Genomic DNA, 10,005 nt, shown 5'->3' on the forward strand with positions numbered 1-10,005 from the left:
TTATAATTTTCACTGTACATTTAACCATCGTGAAGGTCCTAATATAGAAAGTAACTGACTTGTGTTGCCTACGAAATATTTTCACTATATTACCACCATGTAGTAAATGTAACGAAGTATTATTATTGGATAGATAAGTTGACTTGCACAGGATACCAGTCCTGCTGCTAAAATGAACCTTTTTTCGGGGAAAGGGGGACACTAAATCGTATTTTCGGTCAGCGCTTTCAAACAGCACACAATACTTCCATGCTTGAAAAAAATATAACAAACAAGAAGAAATCAATACAACAAGCAAAGACCTTTTACTGTGCTGGTAAAACACGTAATAAGACCACTAAGACACACGAACAATTGACATAGACAAACACAGCTTTAGTACTGATTTCATGAACAAAGGTACTGAAAAAAGATATAACACAATTGTTAAGCACAAAGAGAGCTAACAACCGGATGGTGACTACTATTAAAGACCTTTGGTAATAACACCAACATATATATGGCGATTATTTTGAAAGGAGATTATGTATCGCAATGGTATTGTTGTTTTATTGTTTTATAGAATATTTTAGATGGATCTGAGATATCCTTAGGGGTCTCAAAAGCTTTTACAATATCTTTAAGTATATATGTAAGTCTTAATTTCATGCACTTCTATATATACTCTTCGTTTGATACCTAACTTAAAATTTTGAAAAATGTAATTTTTATTTTTTAAGCTACGTGTAAATACACCCGTATTTCCCATATGTCTAACCGATGCAGACGACATGATTCGGCATATTTTCGATAGTCCACGGCAACTACAATGTTTCTACAGAAAGTCATGCAACTTGCAGCTGTTAGTGAAATATACATGGATACATTAGAAAAACCTTATCTAAGTTTATTCTTGCAGGAAAGGTATGCAACTCTGCATTTTAATTCGATACCATTCACATAGAAAATACTTTATATATAGTCTGTGTATGGAATTTGATATATTCTTATTTGACAAATGTTTCAACTGTTATAAATTATATAATACGTCTGCATATTTTCATTTAATTCAGCATAAAGAAAACTGAAACGTGAAATTAAGATTTATATTTAAATACTTTTGAAAGGGTGTTAAATATTGCAGTATTTTCCTCTCGAATGAAGTACTGTAGGATACAATAGATTACATATTGAGTAAAACCAATTGCCTTTCTCTCAACCAAAAGGTTTAGATACCTAAGCTTTCGTATGACATTTATACTATTTTGACTTTGCACGTACCTAAAAATGAACGTAATAAGTCCTTTTCAGTTAACACTTTCAATATCTTTTCTATATAGTGTTGAATTAAGAAGGTCTCGTGAGCGCGAACACTAAATATGAAGATTAACAATATAACATAAATTTTATATCAAACTATTTAAACATGCATATTATAAAAGACTGCAATGTTCACTCTAAAATGTGATAGTCGACATTTAAGTGTGTTCCTAAGCACACTGAAATGTGATGGTCACATTGTGATGCCGACTATCATGAAAATAATTAGAATAGCTGACGCAAACTGTTAAACATGTTCTACAAGACATTAAAACATTGAACACTCATCCACTATGATAGATAAAATATGGAAATCCCATCCACAAGGATAGATAAAAGATGGAAATTCAATCCACTATAGGATAGATAATAGATGGAAAATCCATCCACTATGATATATAAAAGATGGAAATTCCATCCACTATGATATATAAAAGATGGAAATTCCATCCACTATAGGATAGATAATAGATGGAAAATCCATCCACTATGATATATAAAAGATGGAAATTCCATCCACTATAGGATAGATAATAGATGGAAAATCCATCCACTATGATATATAAAGGATGGAAAATCCATCCACTATGATAGATAAAAGATGGAAATTCCATCCACTATAGGATAGATAATAGATGGAAAATCCATCCACTATGATATATAAAAGATGGAAATTCCATCCACAAGGATAGATAAAAGATGGAAATTCCATACACTATAGGATAAATAATAGATGGAAAATCCACCCACTAGGATGTATAAAAGATGGAAATCCCATCCACTATGATAGATAAAAGATGGAAATTCCATTCACTATAGGATAGATAAAAGATGGAAATTGCATCCACTAGGATAGATAAAAGATGGAAATTCCATACACTATAGGATAGATGATAGATGTAAAATCCATCCACTTGGATAGATAAAAGATGGAAATCCATCCACTAGGATAGATAAAAGATAGAAAATCCATCCACTAGAACAGATAAAAGATTACAAGCAACGTGTGTGGATATGATACAACGAATGAAGTCAGATGGCACGATAGATAAAGAAAACGACCGGATTGCCCTTAGATATCTGATCTTGTTTCTCATTTTGAAGAAGACGATTGATACATCTTAACATAATAATAACTGTGTCTAGAAATAACATAGAGAATGAATATGGCTATAATCTGTATACTTCAAATACTAAATAACGTGTCTACATATTGCTGTTTAATTCAGCATGAAAAAGAAAAGTCAAGGCGTAAAATTAACATATATATTTAGACATGATTTTCTACAACAGCGATACGTATTACAATATCTCTTTCTGAGGTATGTAATTTACCATAAACATTGATATATAAAAAGAAAACTATATGGAAAAGTCTGAAAATTTGACATCAAACTTCAAAGTTAATTAAAACATATACGCCTCCTCATATACTTACATCATACAGGTTATTAAATGAAAATGGAAGAGCTGATTTTCATTAAGGACTCACAAAGCTAACCTGTTGTAAAGCCAAAAATTTGAGCTGTATATCCTGTTTTGTGTAGAGTATACAAAACCAATCTATTGCATGATATTGCATTTATACAACGAAGCTTTAAACTATATTTAGAAGATAACCAATTTGGTAGTAAATGTTTTAAATCAACACGAAGCAGATGACGCAAAATATTTCACAAAGCTCCCCTCTTTTGAAATGTTATGAAATACTTTTTATGGAAAAACGCCATACATGTCATGATGTAACAAACAAGGTATTTTTTTACCATTGACCATTGACCATTTACCATTTACCAATGACCATTTACCATTACGATATAGTTTAATTTCGCATATACCAGACTCGTGTAGATAGGGCTTCGTATACATTTAAAGCCGCGTATAACATATTTTTGGAACATTTCTAGTTCTGATGTTACAAATGAGTGTGAGGAATCTTTACGTTGTCCGATGGCTCTCCTTGTACTGAATTTATATTTTCACCAACCTTCATTTAAAAAAAAAAACAACAAAAACAACAACAAAAACAACAACAAACAAAATCAAACAAACAACATGACATAGCAACTATAATACATAAACATATATGTGATAAATTGAAAAAAAAAAAAATGAAAATTTTTGATAAAATCGAAGCTAACAAAATTACCATAATTTTGTTATTTTGAAGAATCTAGCAAAATAACTTGTCAGGGTGTTTTGAATCTATGTATACTTCATAAAAATGTAAAAAAAACTAATTTTGACCCTGGTACCTCCATAAGCTTGAAAATCTCATGGCTGGATATATTATATGGAATTACAAATAAACAGACATACGAATGCTTGTAACACATTAAACTGAAAACCAAAGCTGTGATAGTACGAATATTAGAATAATAAGACACATTTATTCAGGAACTAATACTCAGACCGACAGTCTTATAAAATCAAATTTGACAATCATGGATTGCAGACCGACGAAGTAAAATCAAACATTTTGTACAAAACTTTACTCAGCAGCATATCACAGCATATACATGAAATAACAGACTAGTATATTATATATACATACTGTACGCAAAACACGCGTATACTGTACAGTACTTGACCCATGTTGTACATTGCATTGCGATCTTCTTCAATTTTCATGTCGGCTTCGGTCATTAGCATGGTTTGACCGAAACCGACATGAAAATTGAAGAGCCAAAAAAAGAGACAGCGATACTATTCAGCATATTGGAAAGGGTAACTTAACTCCAAATTAATCTAAAGTACCTTATTTACCATTTCGGTATTATATAATATAACAGTTATTTGATATATGAGTTTATACATTTTTTGTTTGTCATGTTTGTTATGTTTAAAATTTTATGAAAAGTCGAGGCGTGAAATTCATTTCTATTTGCATGGGTTTTTTTTTGGCGAGGAAGATTTTTTAATTTCCTGCCTTTTGTATCGTCATGCAACATGCAACATAAAAATTAAACACCAAAGAAAGTGTGCATGTTTGAAATCATCCATTTACTCGATATATTTATTGAATGGTAGTGACAAAAGCTACTAAATGTATCAAGTTATTTTGTAAAAAGCACCCAAACCTATGCACAGAGTCACACTGTCCGCTTAATAAATATAGAAATCAGACCAATGAGGGTCAATAAGGACAACATGTTAAAAGGTCATGAAAGATTATGCCATGGATCGAACCTTGTACAACATATCAATGTTAATTGGTTCTAAATAGGAGACAACAGTCGTTACCCGATATTCAAAACTCCAAAAGTCCATTTCGAATATAGAAACCAAAATGGAGAAAGACCTGGCGCGTTAAAACATCTAGAACCATGAATTCTAACAACAGTTTAAACCATATACATATAATTTAATTTTGGATGTAACGCGTCTTCTGATTGGCTGACGTTGTTTTGTTTATCAGCTCATAGACATAATTTTGTCATGTGACCGTGACGTCATCAACGTTTTTTCATGGTTTACTTCGGTTTAAAATGGAATTTAAAATTAAATTATAAGAAATGACTGTAATATTTTTTCTGTCTATTCGAAATAACATAAAAAATGTGGTGCACACTTTAAAATAACCCGCTACGCGGGTTATTCAGTGTGTACCACATTTTTGATGTTATTTCTTCATAGACAGAAAAAATATTACAGTCATTCCTTAAAATGAAAAAACTTCAAGTAGTGTTAGTTGACTGACTTGCACCATCACATTTTATACAATTGATATTTTGTTTAAAGTGAATCATATTTTGTCCTTTATTGACGCTGTTTCAACTGTAATGAACGACTACAAGGAAGGTTTTCAATTCAGTTCATTGTCATAATCTAGTTAATCTATTCAGTTTATCCCTTTCAAAACGTTTTGTACAGAAAACAAAAGAAAGCAGTACATTATTCGATATAGTTTAAAGACAGTGCATTAGAACTAAAGAAATCAAATACATGATTGTAGTTACTTCGAACGAAAATTCACAGCATGATAACATAAAATGTTGAATTTAAAATTTGGTTTTCATCTTTTGCAATTATGCAATCTTTCATTTTTTTTTTTCATTTTTTGTCAGTTATTATATATACCCGCATTTATATTTTGTCTCACAAACATGGCGGCTTTGGACATGGTTGATATACTTCACATAAATTTTGGGTCATAAACTCGATTTAATTCACTATTTTTTCTTAGGAACATCAATACTGCTGTTTGCTGACTTAAGATATAATAGCTGTATTGTTTTTGTTTTTGTTATATTTTTTTTTAATCGTAGATTTGATCTTTGGGGCATTTAGTTTCATAGTCAAATTTATGTTAAGATATTTTCAACCGCTTTATCTGAAAATCAGAAAGGATGCACATTTTGTCTTTTTTCCTATCAACAATAAAACTGTGAAGTGAAAAAAAATAAATATTTAAACAGTTTACCTGTAAAAAGATTTCATTTTATAGATATCATACAAATTAATAACAATAATAAAAGCTTTTCAATCATAAAGTCACCCACTGAAACCGAACGTACTAACTATCTGATGAAGCAGCAGATCTTACTTGTGTAAAAGGCGGATCATGTTAATGATGTCAGTAATATTATATATGGCGGGAAATGTGCTTAATGATCCTGCCTCTTTGTCATCTTGTCAGTTTTTGTATGATGTGATTTATAGAGGTATCGAGTAATTGATGGAAGTGGCAGAAATGGCAATAGACGAATAGTGTCGAACAAAAGAAAAAGATGTTGGAAAACAAGGGCATATTTCTCAAAGGTCAACCAATCTAAAACTTATATTTGAATGATTTAAGTTTTTTTTTAAAGTCTTCAGACAGACATGGCGTTTATAATTGACACATTTTGGGGATTCTTGATGGCAATCTCCTCACAGTTCATCAAGTTTCATTCGATCTCATCTGTTCCAAATCAGATATATTTAGCTAAATATAAAGTGCAGTAATAAACATTCGAAAACACTCGCTTTTGAAGTCAAAACTACAAAATGGACGTCTTGCAAATTTAAGTTCGCAAATCACCAGGACAACAAACAGAACATTAGGTGAAAGCGAGGATAAGGTTGTAATCTCTAAATAAGACTACCTCAAATGGGCATCAGAATTTCTGGCGAATGTTGATCAGTCAAGAATTGATTTATGATAATTTTTGCCTGATATCACAACTATTTTAGGCAGTACACATGTGAGCAACATTGAAGTCTGCAAATTTGTTTAAATCGATTATTTAGATAAACTGAGCTATATTGTTATCTTTGTGAGGTAAAGATTTACATTTTACTGGTATCTAACTTTAGAAAAACAACCTTCAGATAACCGGCAAAATATTTAAGAGGACATACTTAGATGCCAATGAAGGATATTATAAGTACAATTTGCATTCACCTGAATGGTTTTATACTTACTAAATATGTATCTAAATTCAATTTAAATCGTCGACTGAGAATACATTATTAACGATAATCCGCAAAATATTTCACCATTTGAAAAGACATATTCACACAAAAAGACTTTTTCATTCAAGTGAAATTGCCTTTGAATAAAACATCTAAATGATCTGCTTTGATCTTAGGAAATATGGCGTAGTAAATACCTACCCCGTACTGCTATAAAGTATTAAATAACGATATAGACACAAGAATAAAGTTATAAACTTCTTATAATGCTATAAAACCTCTCGTGTTTTCAGAACAATCTTCCCTTTCAGGATTTATTATCAGGAAGTGTACTGAATATTGCTACAATTATTGAGTGGAAAACTGTTCAAATATTGACATGTAAATAATTGGAAAACGGGTCAATCAATATATCCTAACATTATTGTGACCTGTAAAAGCCTGCGTTTATGTGTTTGTTGTGTCATATAATTTTATAATTCCATAACTGAAAAGTTTACAGAGCGTCCCAGCTATAGCATCTATTTGGAAATGTTGCAATCTAGTATAAATAAAGGTTACTCGTTATTTTGTCGCCAAGAAACATTGCCAAGCTTTGCACCTCTAACTATGCAATAATGAAGACATTGACTTGAGTATTTTTCTTTTTTTGAACTTCCCAAATTTGATCATATTACTCAAAAGGTACAATATTTTATTAATTTTCTATGCAAAGTTTGAAGTCAAACGACATGAGAGCTAACAAAGAATGAAAACATAAAACCATGTTTGATTGTCGTTAACAACCTTGTTATAGAAATTTATTTGAGTCAAGCACTTAATTAAAAATTTTACAAGATGTAGTAGATATAGTTTTATGTCAAGTTTTAAATGTGTATTATTCATCCATCAAATGTTTATACAAAGCGAATACAGACGATTCAAATACTACTAGTATTAGATTTCCGAAAACATGCAATACGTGTGGTATATAAATAATTACGACCACACCATAAGTAAGAGTTGAACATACCCCTTTAAAACTGTTAATCTCATTGTTAAACTATCTATCCATCTGCTCTCCAATTAATTCTATAGATTGCTAATATATGGAAAGTTCAAGGGTAAACGTATTTGAGATTGATCAGTATATTAGCAATATTCTCATAAACCAATTCCGACAAAAGTACTTTTATATTTGTGTATACTTTTTTTTTTCCTTTTTTCGCAAAGTCATAATGACAGACTAAGTTTCGGTTACAATGAACGATATATACTAAAAGTCGAACAACGAAACAAGATTATTTTACAAAATGGCGAAGTGTTGTTACGTTTATATTTTATATTATGAATATGAAAAACACAACCGAACAGACATCACCGACTCGCATCAGACAAAAAGAGGCAGGTGATATCAAGGAGACAATAAAAAATGATAACTTCAACACATTAAACAAAAAACTGAACAACACGTACACTACTAAATACCGAGGGTGATCCCAAGAGCTCTGGAAGGGTAAGCAGACTACCCAACCAGTGTCACTCGTAATACTGCTGATGGCAAACAAAATTCGCATTCGGTGATGTCGTAATAGAAGAAAAGAGGACAGGATTGTGACTACCACTATTGGACCATATCCGTGGCCATATGTCACAGAGAATCCATGACGGTCAACGAAATAATGATGGCATCTGAAAAACCAGATGAATTCAACTTTACCAATAGGAACCTTTTGTTCATTAGCCACCTTGTAAGCAGCAAACTTCTATCAAGAAAATCATCATAGAAAACGCAAGCACAGAAATATCCTGTCATCTGGGAGATATAAAATATACTCCATATGTAGGCGCTACTTATTTTGTCATTTTTTATATTTTAATTTTGTTACATAGATGGACCATTTAAAAAAACAAAGATTTCCTATTCCATTTTGCATGTAAATGGAGGCATATTGTTAATACTGAATTACAGCAAAGGACATTTTTACTAAAATATTTCTGCATTTTTTGTTTATCGAATAGGTTTTTTTTTATAGTTAATTTCGAAAGGTATTTTAAATTGCACGGTTAAGAATTTCTTAAATGAAACATCTTTATATATCAACAAACCATCACATGTACATTATTGTTCCAGACTCAAAAATATGTACATGTATGAAGTCAGCGGTTATATATTCTCCAAGATGGTTGTATTTTGTATTTAAATTTGCAACCATATGCTCTTACTTTAAAAAATGTTATGGTCACTGTACATTGACAAGTGTGGATTATTTATCATAAAGGAATCTGCCATCGACGCTTTCTTTAGTTTAACTGAATTTTTTAATATCTTGAATCTCAATGATATCATAAAATGTTATATTCACTTACCTTAATACTTATTAAACAAATACATGCTGTAAAGAAACATGATAACACCATTTAACCTGTATAAAACTTTTGTAAACGGTTCAAGTTGAACCGATACGCAACACTACAAAAGAGGCTTTGTTTTTACTTTCATGTCACATTCAGTCTTTAAGCATTATACGATTTATTGAATTAAAAAACTAAACAGATTACATATCAACGTTTTGTTTGACCTACTTAGCAAGAATTGTGTCACGTGTAAGTTATACTTATGAATGGAAATTATACAAATTACGATGCTTAAAGGTTAAAGGTTAATGGTTCCGGCATCAAACTGAAGATGAAATAATAGAAAAATAAAACTTAAACAGCTTTATTTATTGTTATTTTTCATGTACGTTTTGTTTGTTGACTAATCACAATTAAAAAAAAGGGGGCTTATGTCATTTTTTAATGTTTGTTTGTTATTTTGGTATTGTAAGCAGATCTTTGATATATTCACACCTTTTATAGAGTCGGGACGTTGTATAGATTTATTGATTTTTGTGTGCTCAAAGTCCAAAGGCAAATATTTCGTGCATGTTTAGGACGAAATTGTAAAGACACCTATTTATTGTTGAAGACTTAACATCGGCCACGAGATGTCTTATATATGTCATTGGGTTGCTGTCTCATTGACATATATCCCACATCCCATTAGATGCATGCCTTTATATGTTTTTAAAAGTAGATTACACGACAACCTCATACCAATGATGTCAATGCAATTAAACTGGTTACGTTTTGAGTCTGTTCCAAGTCAGACTATCTGGACCATGTGTTTATTGATGTTTGTATTTATGACAATGCAATTAAAACTGTCTTAACCACCATCACATTTTATGCCTGTACCAAGTCAGGCTATCTGGACTATGTGTTTATTGATGTTTGTATTTATGACAATGCAATAAAAACTGTCTTAACCACCATCACATTTTATGC

At 31.0% G+C, this 10,005-nt stretch overlaps 1 protein-coding gene across 1 annotated transcript in view; it reads right to left on the reverse strand.

The window, feature by feature from the left end:
• Positions 1 to 9,202, reverse strand: part of LOC127699847 (F-box/LRR-repeat protein 7-like) — a 32,474-nt gene extending 23,272 nt beyond the window's left edge. The window contains exon 1 of the mRNA XM_052203232.1: positions 9,046 to 9,202. The gene's annotated coding sequence lies outside the window, so the exon portion shown is untranslated. The remainder of the gene's footprint in view (positions 1 to 9,045) is intronic.
• Between the last annotated feature and the right edge of the window lie 803 nt (positions 9,203 to 10,005).

This window comes from Mytilus californianus, unplaced genomic scaffold (assembly GCF_021869535.1).
Source record: "Mytilus californianus isolate M0D057914Y unplaced genomic scaffold, xbMytCali1.0.p SCAF_42, whole genome shotgun sequence".
NCBI classification, from domain to species: domain Eukaryota; kingdom Metazoa; phylum Mollusca; class Bivalvia; order Mytilida; family Mytilidae; genus Mytilus; species Mytilus californianus.